This window comes from Rutidosis leptorrhynchoides, chromosome 4 (genome assembly GCF_046630445.1).
Source record: "Rutidosis leptorrhynchoides isolate AG116_Rl617_1_P2 chromosome 4, CSIRO_AGI_Rlap_v1, whole genome shotgun sequence".
Classification (NCBI taxonomy): Eukaryota; Viridiplantae; Streptophyta; class Magnoliopsida; order Asterales; family Asteraceae; genus Rutidosis; species Rutidosis leptorrhynchoides.
In genome coordinates this window covers 386,133,278-386,148,031 of record NC_092336.1, presented here as the reverse complement: position 1 = coordinate 386,148,031, position 14,754 = coordinate 386,133,278, and the positions used below count along the sequence as shown (strand labels likewise).

At 34.8% G+C, this 14,754-nt stretch overlaps 1 long non-coding RNA gene across 2 annotated transcripts; it reads right to left on the bottom strand.

Moving 5' to 3' along the window:
• Positions 1 to 11,817: 11,817 nt before the first annotated feature.
• Positions 11,818 to 13,860, bottom strand: LOC139844015 (uncharacterized). 2 transcript variants are annotated; one of them, XR_011757784.1, is made up of 3 exons: positions 13,426 to 13,860; positions 12,928 to 13,036; positions 11,818 to 12,057 (listed from the first exon to the last, which is right to left on the bottom strand). It is a non-coding gene; the product is annotated as an uncharacterized lncRNA (long non-coding RNA). The 2 variants fall into 2 exon arrangements; XR_011757783.1 differs by lacking the exon at positions 11,818 to 12,057 and having other exon boundaries at positions 12,924 to 13,036.
• Positions 13,861 to 14,754: the final 894 nt, after the last annotated feature.

Here is a 14,754-nt window from a genome sequence, read left to right as displayed (position 1 = left end):
CTTTTGTTTCATCTGATCCTCTCGTTCCCAAGTAAACTCAGGACCCCTTCGAGCATTCCAACGAACCTTAACGATCGGTATGTTGCTCTGCTTGAGCCGTTTAACTTCACGATCCATGATTTCGATTGGTTCTTCGATGAATTGTAGTTTCTCGTCGACATGGATTTCTTCAAGAGGAATGGTGAGATCTTCCTTTGCAAGACACTTCTTAAGGTTTGAGACGTGAAATGTATTATGTACTCCTGCGAGTTGTTGTGGTAACTCGAGTCGATAAGCTACCGGTCCAATGCGTTCGATAATCTTGAACGGGCCTACATATCTTGGGTTCAGTTTACCCCTTTTTCCGAAGCGTATTACACCTTTCCACGGTGACACCTTTAACATAACCATGTCACCGATCTGAAACTCTAATGGTTTCCTTCGAACATCGGTGTAGCTCTTTTGGCGACTACGGGCTGTTTTCAATCTCTCCTTGATTTGTACTATCTTCTCAGTCGTTTCGTGTATGATCTCGGGACCAGTTAATTGTCGATCTCCTACTTCATTCCAACAAATAGGAGATCTACACTTCCTTCCGTACAATGCTTCGAATGGCGCAGCTTTAATGCTCGCATGATAACTATTATTATACGAGAATTCTGCTAATGGTAGATATTTATCCCATCCGTTTCCAAAATCGATCACACATGCCCTGAGCATGTCTTCAAGAGTCTGAATCGTTCTTTCACTCTGCCCGTCGGTTTGCGGATGATACGCGGTACTCATATCCAAACGAGTTCCTAGGGCCTCCTGTAGTGATTGCCAGAACTTTGATGTAAATCTACTATCACGATCGGATATAATGGAAATAGGTATTCCATGCCTTGAAACAACTTCCTTTATATACAATCGTAATAGTTTCTCCATTCTATCCGTTTCCTTTATAGGCAAGAAATGTGCAGACTTGGTGAGACGATCAACAATCACCCAAATGGTGTCGTATCCCCAGGCAGTCTTTGGTAACTTCGTGATGAAATCCATGGTAATACCGTCTCATTTCCATTCTGGGATTTCTGGTTGTTGAAGTAATCCTGACGGCTTCTGGTGTTCTGCTTTGACTTTGGAACAAGTTAAACATTCCCCAACATATGTTGCAACGTCTGTCTTCAAATTAGGCCACCAATAATGCGTCTTAAGATCTTGATACATCTTTCCAACTCCAGGATGTATCGAGTATCTTGTCTTATGTGCCTCATTCAATATTAACTTCCTTAATCCACCCAACTTTGGTACCCAGATACGGTTTGCAAAATATCGAATTCCATCTTCCCGTATAATGAGTTGTTTCCCATACTTCTTCATTATTTCATTTCCTATGTTTTCTTTAGTAAGAGCTTCTCGTTGAGCCTCTTTGATTTGTGAGTTGAGATTCATGCGAATTTTTATGTTCATTGCTCGTACTCGAATTGGTTCTCGTTCCTTTCTGCTTAAAGCGTCGGCCACTACATTCGCTTTCCCGGGATGATAGCGAATCTCACAATCGTAGTCGTTTATCAGCTCGACCCACCTACGTTGCCTCATGTTCAGCTGTTTCTGATCGAAAATATGTTGAAGACTTTTATAATCAGTAAACACAGTGCATCTAACCCCATATAAGTAGTGTCTCCATATCTTCAACGCAAACACGACTGCTCCCAGTTCTAGATCATGCGTCGTATAATTCCGCTCGTGAATCTTCAATTGTCGGGATGCGTATGCAATAACTTTCTTTCGTTGCATAAGAACGCAACCAAAACCTTGTCGCGAAGCGTCACAATATATTTCAAAATCATCGTTCCCTTCTGGTAACGATAAAATAGGCGCCGTAGTCAACTTCTTTTTCAGTAATTGAAATGCACTCTCCTGCTCAGAAGTCCATTCATATTTCTTCCCTTTTTGCGTTAACGCTGTCAACGGCTTAGCTATTCGGGAAAAATCTTGAATAAACCTTCTATAATAACCGGCTAAACCCAAAAATTGGCGTATCTGCATTGGTGTCTTAGGAGTCTCCCATTTTTCAATGGCTTCAATTTTTGCTGGATCAACCTGAATTCCTTTGCTACTAACAACGTGGCCAATAAATTGCACTTCTTTCAACCAAAAAGCACACTTAGAAAATTTAGCATATAGCTGTTCTTTTCTCAACAACTCTAATATCAACCTTAAATGCTGCTCATGCTCTTGCTCACTCTTGGAATAGATAAGAATGTCATCAATGAAAACAATAACAAACTTATCTAAATATGGACTACAAACTCGATTCATGAGGTCCATGAATACAGCTGGCGCATTCGTCAATCCAAACGGCATGACCAAAAATTCGTAATGACCGTAACGTGTCCGAAAAGCAGTTTTCGGTATATCTTCTTCTTTGACACGTAATTGATGATAGCCCGATCTTAGGTCAATTTTCGAGTACACACATGATCATTGGAGTTGATCAAATAAGTCGTCAATTCTCGGTAGTGGATACCGATTCTTGATAGTTAACTTATTTAATTCACGATAATCTATACACATTCGGAAAGATCCGTCTTTCTTCTTGACGAATAAAATTGGAGCTCCCCACGGTGAAGTACTTGGTCGTATGAATCCACAATCCAGTAATTCTTTTAACTGACTCTGAAGTTCTTTTAACTCGGACGGTGCAAGTCTATATGGAGCACGGGCAACCGGTGCAGCTCCTGGTACAAGATCTATTTGAAATTCTACAGATCTAAATGGAGGTAATCCCGGCAACTCTTCCGGAAATACTTCAGGAAAATCTCTTGCCACAGGCTCGTCATTGATGCACTTCTCTTTTTCTTTCTTTTCGACTTTATTAACATGTGCTAAGATAGCATAGCACCCTTTCTTCAAGCACTTATGAGCTTTCAAATAACTAATGAGTTTTAGCTTTGAGTTACCCTTCTCTCCATAAATCATTACTGGCGTTTTATCCTTACGAGGAATGCGAATTGCCTTCTTGGCGCACACAACTTCAGCTCCTATTTTGGACATCCAGTCCATGCCGATTATTACATCAAAACTTCCTAATTATACGGGTATCAAATCAATCTTAAATGTTTCTCCGGCTAAATTTATTTTACAGTCACGGCAAATTTTATCGGCTTTAATTAGTTTACCATTAGCTAACTCAATCATGTACTTAGCATCTAGAGGTAATGATGAACAATTCAATTTAGCGTGAAAGTCTCTACACACGTAACTTCTATCAGCACCAGTATCAAATATAATAGATGCGGATAAGTTATTAATGGTAAACGTACCCGTAACAAGCTCCGGGTCTTCACACGCCTCTCTAGCATTAATAACAAATGCTCTCCCTCGTGCAGGTCCGATATTCTTCTCTGGATTCGGGCACTGGCTCTTATAATGACCCTGTTTCCCACATCCATAACAAGTAACAGTAGCCAAAGCAGTTCTATTTGCATTAGTGGCAGGAGTCTTGGTACCATTTGTATTTGTAACGAGAGCCCTACAATCTTCAGCAAGATGACCCTTTCGATTACATTTGTTGCATACCACATTACAGTAACCAGAGTGATGTTTGTGGCATCGGTTGCATAAAGGATTTTGTCCTTTATAACCAAAGCTTAAACCACTACCCGCACCTTGCGTGATTTCTTGTTTCTTAAAAGATTGTTGTTGGTTACCTCGATCATAATTTCCATTCCACTTTCTTTTGTTACCTGATACCTTCACATCAGTATTGGATACTTTCTTATCCATGATGACCTGATCCATTAGCTCGTTTGCCATGGTTATAGCTTCATGAATTGTCTTAGGTTTCGATGCTGTAACATTTGCCTTGACCTTTTTGGGCAAACCATCTTTGTACATTTCAATCTTCCGTTCTTCGGTTGGAACCAATTCAGGACATAGCAAAACTAATTCCATGAATCGCTGATTGTAGTTGGTGATTTCAGTACCAATAACCTTCAGACTTCGTAACTCATCTTCCAACTTCCTAACCTCGTTCCTTGGACAATATTCGTTGATTAACATTGTTTTGAATTCTTCCCACGGAGTATCAAAGCTACATCTCCTCCTACAGCCTTCACATAATTTTTCCACCACGTGAGTGCACTATCTTGTAAAGTGCACGATGCATACTTGGTCATGTCCTTTTCAACACAACCACTGATTTTAAACACAGTCTCCATCTTTTCTATCCACCGGGTTAAACCGATCGGTCCTTCCGTTCCACTGAATGATGAGGGCTTGCAAGCTTGAAAAGTTTTGTAAGTGCACCCCACACGAGGATTTGGGTTAACTGCAGCACCTCTTGCAGCCTCGACCCATAACATTCTGTCGTTCACTCGCTGATTGATGAGTTCCTGGATTTCTTGTTCCGTCATTCGGTTCAATCGCGCCATATTCTTCTATAAGAATGAAAAGAAAATAATTATTCACATGGAATATTATAGATGTAGTGTATATTTACAGTACATTATAGCTTATTAATAATATGAACCAGGTATTATTATAAAAGCCTTTTCTTCTTATTAGCGTTTTATAATTATATCTAGGGTAGTACCTACCCGTTAATGTCCATACTTAATAGCTTAGTACAGAATCAATTACTACCATCTAAATAATACTTAACCATGGAAAATTATTGCATTTCATACTTCACTATTTTACATATGCTTATCTTACATCGAACATTAAGCAAACCACACTAATAATATTATACAAAACATTATATGATCCCATGGTTTAATACGGCAGCGCATCGTTTGGTCTATTTTCTAGGACGTTTAGGTTCAAAGAATCGCTTAACGCTTATCCTGGCTGTCTGCCTATATTTTGGCTGTGGGGCTGAAGAACTGGATGCCGGGATAGAACGAATAGGAATAGCGGGAATAGGGGTGGTAGTGTCTAGTGGAGTTGGTGCCACATCATCCTCACTAAACTCGGGATTTGAATTTTCTAATTCATTAGCCTTTCGTTTCTTTCCTAGTTCGGACTCGTCTTTTGTAATTTCCTGTATTTCTTCCTCGGGTTCACTTTCCTCCTCGGGTTCACTTTCCTCCTCGGGTTCACTTTCCTCCTCGGGTTCACTTTCCGGGTTCTCTATAGTCGGTTCATCCGGAATTTGTGAGTCTTCCCCAAAGATATTATTTTCGTCATCGGATAGGTTAATGACTGGAACACCATCTGAAGATTCTGATTCGGAGTCGCTGAATGTGATAACAAGTTTTGAGCCCGACATCTATCACACAACAACTAACCCATTAGTACTACATAATATTTACATATAAATTTTAACCAACAATGATAAGCAATGGTTTTTTAAATCAGACCCGGTCAAAGTCCAGACTTACTAATGTATCCTAACGACTTATCAGTTAGACACACTAATGCAAACCTGGTTCGCTAAGACCACCGCTCTGATACCACATGTCATAACCCGTCCTTAACCATAAGAACGAGTTAGATAACGTATGATTTCATTGCGAGGTATTAACCTCTATATGCGACATTTTTAAAAGAACAACTGCATTTATTTTACATTACAAACCATAACTCTTATTTTAATACAAGCTTTAGACAATAAAAAGATGATTATCGTTTAGCGATAATCTTAGACTTACAAACTTTACATGTGATGATAACAATACGATTTCTAGCATATATTACATTACAAATCCTCCGATATGCAGTTTTATTTTTGACACAAACATGCATACTCAAGATCTTGTTTAAATTCAACATGTTGCAGCGGAAGCTTCTAATTATCACCTGAGAATAGACATGTTTAAAACGTCAACATAAAGTTGGTGAGATATAGGTTTAATGCCGGCAGCAATATATATATAGACCACAAGATTTCATATATAAACGTTTTAATAAAAAATATTCTAAGTGGTTGAGCACTTGGTAACCATACTTAACATTTAATCACGTCGCATATTCCCTTTATTATGAAATCTTACTACACCGTACCAAGTGTAGTCACGAAACGAAGTACTGTGCAACCGTTGAATACTGGTCGTCCAGTCCGGTTGGGGTTGTCAGGCCCGATAGATCTATCAACAGGATTCGCGTTTACAATACCGCTGTAAATAACAGTTACCAAGCTACAGGGAAGTATGCCAGTGGTACAACTCAACGTAGAATATATTTTTCAGTTACTTGTGTCCATATCGTAAAACATAAAATACATGTATTCTCATCCCGAAATATTTAGAGTTTAAAAGTGGGACTATATACTCACTTTTGTCTTGAAGATATGTAATTTCGACTTGGTCTCCGATTGATATCACAAACCTAACCATATATAATATATCAATACCTTTTCTTTTTAAACAATCGTCACATATATATACTTATAATACTTTTAATAATTCCTTAGTCCGTAGTTAGCAGTTCGATGTTAGCAATTCAATTTTAAATGGTTAATTTTTAGGTGATTAATAAACCCCCAATGAAATAAATAAAAATCCCATCGTATATGTATTGGTCGAGATTAATCTTGACCCACGGTACCGGTGTTGTCAAATGACGTGTTGCGTACATAAAGTACCGGTGTTGTCAAATGACGTGTTGCGTACAATCATGGGATCTTATGATTAATCTTCTCGTATTGTTTACGGGTGATCCTGAACCATATAAAATTAAATTATGAGTACATATATATAAAATATCATGTTATTTTAGAAAGATGTGATTTATTTAATTTTTTTCCAATTAATCACGTAGCTAAATTAGTCTTGGATATCCGATTTCGTTTTGGTCATAGTTTCTTCGTTACAACTCCGTTTTCGTTGGTTCAACTTGCCACTTCCTTGGATCGAGTCCCTCTTTAAGAATATGAACTGTAAATACCTTAGTTTGTATTCGAAATCACAGGTCATAGGTCAAACTTTGGTGAAACTTATGAAGTTAATCATTTTCCATCATGTAAACAACCTTAAATGATTATTTTTCTAAAAATACTTATACTTTGAGTTAAATCATAAAATTTTTATGCGTTAACATATTCATAGTAAAAATCATTTTTCCAGAAAATAAACCTCCAATTCAAAGTTTAAGATGGTTTTTAATTATCCAACCCAAAACAGCCCCCGGTTACACTCCGACGTCGTAAAAACAGTTTTTAAGGTGTTCTTTGAAAAACCAAGTTAAACCTTGTTAAATTAGCATATATTTAAGATATATTACAGGTCTTGAAGTATTTTAAAAGTTAAGTTAGAAGGATCTATTTAGTTTGCAAACAAGTTTGAAATCATTCAAACTATGTTCTTGTTGTTAAAATTGTATACCATAAAATAAGATAGTTATATATATATATGAATCGAATAAGGTTATGAACAAAGTTACTACCTCAAGTTACTTGGACAAGATTGCTGTAAGAAATAAGAAAAATCCTAGAACCAAAGAGTGGTGGAGTTGGATTGAAGATTGGAAGCAACTTAGGACATAAACTTGAAATGAAAGTAGTATTTTGTAGTGTTTTTGTTTGATCTTGATATGGTGGTTATTAAGGTGATTCTTGAGAGGATTTTTGCTGGATTTCTTAGGGATGCATGAGGCTTGTAAGTGTGTGTTCCTAGCTAGAGAAATGATGTAGTAAAAATTGAAAAATGGATGGGGTATATAAGGTTAAAATTTCGTGAATGGGGGGGGGGACAAAACAAGATTTTTATGTTGTAATCTTGTGAAATTTTCCATGCTAGCATCCAATCAAGGTTACCTCTCTTGGAGGGCAGTAATATGGCTGATTTAGATGTTGATTTTATGTGTATATACCAATAGTAAATACGTATAGAAGCTGGGTATGATACGGGTACATATACCCTTGATATACGTATAGAAATCTTGAGAAAACGGAACGAGGATTCAAATATAACTATCTTTTGTAAATACACTTATATGGTTTTATGTATTTAAGTCCTTAAAAGTGATTAAATACATTACTTATACGATATATGTATAAACATTATATGTTATAAGTATTTATGTCAAATAACGTTACGTATGGTTATCGTTTTGAAAACTTAAGTTAGTAGTTTCAAAATATACTTATAACTTATTGTTATTAATACAAAATGAGATATTAAAACATCCTTAGGTCATGTTAAATATGTATATATACATATATACACACAAACGTGTAATTATCATATGTTATATAGTTCGTGATATCATCGGTCAAACTAGACGGTCAAACGTTGTGTAAAACTCTTTTCGAAAACATAAATCTCAACAATTTGGATTGCTTATCATGTTGGTAAGGTTTAATTTATGTAAATATTAATCTTATAAGTATAGAACGATCGAAAAAGTGCGGGTCATTACATTTATCATCAATAATCATTTCATAATTTTAATAGACCACAAAATTTCATATTTCCAATTCTCATAAACATACGTCCCATGCATAGAGACAAAAATATCATTCATATGGATTGAACACCTGGTAACCGACATTCACAATATGCATATAAGAATATTTCCATCATTCCGGGATCCTCCTTCGGACATGATATAAATTTCGAAGTACTAAAGCATCCGGTACTTTGGATGGGGCTTTTTGGGCCCGATAGATCTATCTTTAGAGTTCGCGTCAATTAGGGTGTCTGTTCCCTAATTCTTAGATTACCAGACTAAAAATGGGCATATTCGGTTTAATAATCCAGCCATAGAATGTAGTTTCATTTACTCGTATCTATTTCGTAAAACAGTTATAAAAGTTGCGCATTATTCTCAGTCCCAAAAATATATATAAAAAGGGAATAATGAAACTCTCCATACTGTATTTTGTAGTAAAAATACATATGACGTCATTTAACAAGAGTAGGGTTGACCTCAGATTCACGAACCTATAGCATTTATGTATATATTAACACACATAATTGTAGTCGAACAAATTTATATATTATATCTTAAATTATATAACTTATATTTTTAGTTTGTATATTCATTTAAAATAATTAATATTTAGATAGTTTTATATATATGTGATTAGTATTATGTTGAAAATCAATAATTTGTTATATGTAAATATTTATATAATTAGTGTTAATACGTTTATTTTATAATTTTATGTAATACTAATATATTATGTATCAAATATATTTTTATGTATTTAATATTTCTTAGATAATAATAATAATCATAATAGAAAGGCTACCTCAATGTAATAGGCCTTTAATAAAAATAAACGCCCCTGCCAGGGCTCGAACACGCGACCTCTCGTACACCCGCAAACACTCTAGACCGTTGGGCTGTTGCCCATTTTCTGAAATGATCCTCCGACTAATTTCATTTAACCCTTATATTTCTGCCTTCATCTTTTTCATGATATCACCATTATCATGTATCATCACCATCGAATTATCATCATAAGACTATCAACATCATTAATCATCAACATGATCATAACATCACCATTACTATCATCGTCATCATCGTCATCATCATCATGATCATCTTCATTATCACGATCATTATCATCATCGTATACCATCGTATAATTATCATCTTTTAACATCATCATCGATACTTAATCGTTTACTCATCTTCATCATGTATCATATTATACATATCCCTATCATCTTCTTCGCTAGACCTCCTCACTGATTCATCATCTCACTCTCTATTAACATCATCGCTTAATTAATATCTATACGTATATTATTATCACCACACACCGTTATCATCATCCTTCTTTGTTCATCATGATCATCATAGTCATGCTCATCATTATTTTTGAATCAATAATCATCATTGTTAAACGTCATCAACCTACACCTCGTCATCACCCTAAACCTCATCACGACTTGGTTGGTAATTTAATCAAAGAACGTATCATAGCAGCAGCCCAACGGAACAATTAGTGGTTGATTCTCGGCCCAAATGGAAAGACATGAACACGGAAGCCCAGCAATTGTCCCATGATTTATTTAAATATACTCGGCCCTAGTGTCATGCACACTCTGAGTTGTACACCGAAGAGTTGTAGGAAAAAGAAAATTATTTAAAAATTCAGGTAACTTCAGCCCTACTAAAATCATAATATGACAGCCCACAATCACGTATAATCTTATCTTATAGATATATAATCGGCACCTTTAATAAAGCTTGGTGAATTTAATAGTCAAAATGGATCATGGGTGGGGTATCGGTTAATCAGGAACGTAACTACAACGCATTCATTATCAATGCTTTAAGTATTTTAATGTAAATAATCATTATCTCAAGTATTCATTGTCGGCCATAAAAACAACAATATAAAAGTAGTATCTTCGCATGCTTTGTTTCACAAAAAGAATTCGATAATAGTTGTCTGATCAGAATGATGAGAGTGGTGTTTTGATTCAGTTGTTCGGAACAGAATAGAAACTGCAACGAAGGTGGTTGTTCAAAGGTGATCAAAGTGATGGGTTGTTAACAATGGTGGTTTTCTCGGACATGGATAGAAAAGAGAGAAAATGATTGAAAAGCGAGGTCGTGGTGGTCTATGGTGGATTAAAAGTTGTATCCGATCGATAGCACAAGGTGGAGTGGAGATTGAAGTGTGGTGTTGGTGTCCAATGGTAATGGTTCGGTTTTGTGATGGTTATTTTAAGTGGAACAGAAAATACGCAACTAGCAGTAGTTAGCAAGGAGGTCGATGGTTATCAGGGTGCAACAGAAACAGAGTTAGTAGCAGCAATGAAGCAGGATCACTAAGGTTTAAGATGATGTGGAGATGGTGGAAGTGGGTGTATGAGTTGTATATTTCATGGGTGGTCAAGTTTAAAAACAGGAAAATGTGAAACATAATTCGCTTCATGGAGGTGGTCTGATGGGTTGATCGATGAGGAAACTAGGGAGATGTTTTAGTTTTAATTTATGTATAAGTCTATGTACATATATAGAAGGGATGGTGGGTTGTAAAGAAGGTTGGTCGATGGTTGTCTCGGTTAACAATACCAAGGGTGATCGATGGTGACTTGTGATATGTTCCGGTTTGAAATAGAACATTAAGCAAGTTTTGTGCAGCTTGTTTGGAGAAGATGGTGATGGTTTGATGCTTGTCGACGTTGAAGAAGGTGGTGGAGTTTAAGGGGTCCTTGGTTATGGTAGTGTAATGTGTGTATGTGCATATATGTTTCTAAGGGATAGATAGGATAGAGCAGGTGTTCGATTTAATAACTTCCAGCTCATCCATTAAATTAGTCAACATAATATCACAGGATGAAACTTTATGCATAAAGGTGATAGTGATGAGAGTAGTTAGAATGATTTGTGAAAATATAAGTTGCATTCCTTTGTTTTAAGCAAAGGCTGTCGACAATCATTCACATGTCACCAGAAAGAAAAAGAATAGATTAGATATAGATATTGATAATAAATAATAATAATGATACTAATAATCATAAAATTGATAATTTTAATAATAAGTTTAATAATAATAATAATCATAATAAAAATGATAACAATAATAACACTATTTATAATAATATCACTATTATTAATGATAATAATAATATTGATAGTAATACTTATACAGATCAAATTTCATATTATAATTTTAATAATACTAGTAATATTGATATTAATATTAGTATTAATATTTATGAAATAGTAATAATATTAATGTTAATATAATATCTATATTTTAATTTTGGAATTACCTTTAATATACCAATATTATAATTTATTATTTATGTAATGTTTAATAACTAGATAAGTGGTTCGCGCGTTGCGGCGGATCTGTCGATGGCGAGGAATGCAATTAATATTACGCACTTGGTGGTTCTCTTCGTCTACTGTTGTGAACCACATGATTTTACGTATCTGTATATACAAAGAGGTTTATTTTTTAAAAGTGATGTACAAATATACAATATACAAAGACTTGCAGCTACTAAACTACTTACCATAAACTACAATTATGGTAGCTGGACTTACTGCGAGATTATGCCATAGTATCACTTAGGTGCTTAGCAGATGCCAAAACATCAATTCAAGAATCGAACATGTGACTACTTCTCCTTGTCCCATATTCGACAAAACGTCATCGATGTTGACCATCATTCGTTGCTTGTAGAAGTGTAAATTAAGATGTATCAATATCTAGGGTATATACTTTAACAAATAATCACATGTATACACAATTAATAGAGCAAATATATTTTGGCGGTGTAGAAACGCTTCAATCTCAGTTGATGATACCATAAATTGCTCAACTCTACAGTCAACAGTATCATGTACATTAGCATGTAATCTAGCTAGTATCACCATCTATATTTAATAATATAAAACAACATGAAGAAAAATTGATCAAGATGAAGCAGTAATGTATTAACTACAAAAAACAATCAAGTATTATTTAGTGATGCAAGCATGAATAACAAATTAGCAATTAATTAGACACCATTGCAAACAGTAAGAGAGTTGATCAATACTAATGCCCAAACTTTTATGATTATAACCTAGTCTATGACTTAGTCATGTATCTGTTTATTCATTTATTTATGTTTTTAATAATTTCAAGCAAGAAACTTTTTAATAGCAAAGCATAACCATATACTCTATACTTAGGTAGAAGTTCGTTATAGACCATACTCGATCTAGTAGCAGTAACAATGAACGATAAAGTAATAACAAATCATTGCCACTACTATGAAGAAGTGCAAAAACTGGAGGACAACAAACATGTTCTGATTTCAATAGATCATCAAAGGCCTGACATATGAAAACCCACTGTGTAAATACATAAAATTTCACCAACTTAAAAGAAAAAGTAACTACGGAGTATATATTAAAGTGAATATCATGGCCTCCTTATTCTTAAAGCTTTATCAAAGCAACAATGATGGTAGTAAGATACATACTGAATCTAAAAAGTATTAGAAATTAGAATTAGAAAGTTAAGGATTACCAATTATACATTGACCATATTATAGGTACCTCAAAAGCATTCCTTGGTGGTCTTGTCGTCAGCACACGGATTATTTCCTTTTTTTCTATTGAGACCAAGGAACAAATTCACTCTGATCAAGCAGTCGTTGTATCTTACCTAGACATCTCACAAAAAATATAAGAAATACGCTCCCAAACATCAATAAATAATATGATTCAGAAGTTCTTGCCATAGGGGTTCATACAATGTAATATCAAATTCAAATACCATATATTATTTGAATGAACAATAGAGTATCTTATATACTTAATACTTAAGTTCTTAATATAATAATGAAAAAGTTATACATTAATTCCAATAATTCAAAAATATCAAAACTAACAAATATGAAGGAATCAACCAGGATGAACATACAGTCAGAATGAACCTGGATGTACCGCTGTAGCTTAAGTGGGTCTGGTGGGGATGGGGTTCACCGATATATATCAAACCCGATTTCAATCAAAGTCTGAAAATTGTATAATCACAAGAATTAGTTATCATACCTCGTCCACAAGAATTTTCTCGATTGAGGCCACTTGAAAAGGGTTTTTTATGTAGGTTTGTTTCCAGACCAGAAACACTTGCACACGGATTCTCACGCTTTCCACATCACCGGCGATTATAGTTAAAGGAGTGAACTCACCATCATTAGCCATCGAGGTTTAGGGTTAATGAATTTCAACGAATTAAAAATTGATAGTGATACTGAATATGTGAATATGTGAGATTTAATGTGATGTTTGTGGTATATTTATAGATCAAATAGGCGTGAACCCGATTGATGGTCAGATTAGGGTTTAAGAAATGGAAGGTAAAGGGAATTGGGAATTGGAGTTCGTTTAAGAAAGGGAAAAGGATTCGTGATTTGGGAGGTGGAACGATTAGGGTTTGAGAAATAGAAGGAACAGTATGAAAGTAAAGGGTACTGGTATACTGTAGTACTGGTATACTGTAGCTAGTAATTACGCAAATTAGTATATTGTTAAATTATATAATATAATATATATAATTGAATATTTATACATTACAACAACAACAACAACAACAACAACAACAATACCCAATTCCATTAAAGTGGAGTATGGGGGAGGTTAGATGTAGACAGTCCTTTCCTCTACCCTAAAGTAAAAGTGAAGGCATTCCTCCACCCATGGATACCTATCGGTCCCCAGGTAGAGGAAGTCATCCCTTCCTATTCTGTAGAGCAGAGAGGCTGTTTCCTAGGGACCTTCGACCAGAAAGAACCAAGAATTCTGATATGTGAAGTAAAAATATACAAGTAAAGTTGACAAAATAGAAACTTTACCATGAATAAAGTATACTCCAATACGATATGTATAGGTAAATAAAGCATATAACAATATAATATAATATAACATATAAGTAAAATATGCGAGTGTCAAATATGAAAGTATAGCAAGTCATGAAAGTACAATAAGTATACGTAAACATGTTGGTAAGAAGCATGTAGGTATAATATGCAGTATAAAATAGATGGTATACTATGTAGGCATAGACAAATAAGTATACTATGTTAGCATAAAAACATGTGATATGTAAGTACGTATAATTTAATTACTATATAATGTAATACAAACATGTAACCATATAGTGCAATAAAGCATGTGAATATGCTACAATAAGTATAGATATATTATATATTCATAAAACACGTCCAGCCAATACGTAAAGTCCCACGAAAAAAAATAGACATATATGAAGTGCACGCAAGCAAGTAGGCAGGGAATATAATATAAATATATAAAATAAATAAACAATATGTAGAACCTAGTTATCTATTCTAATTATACTCCTCCACAAATTCCTATCAG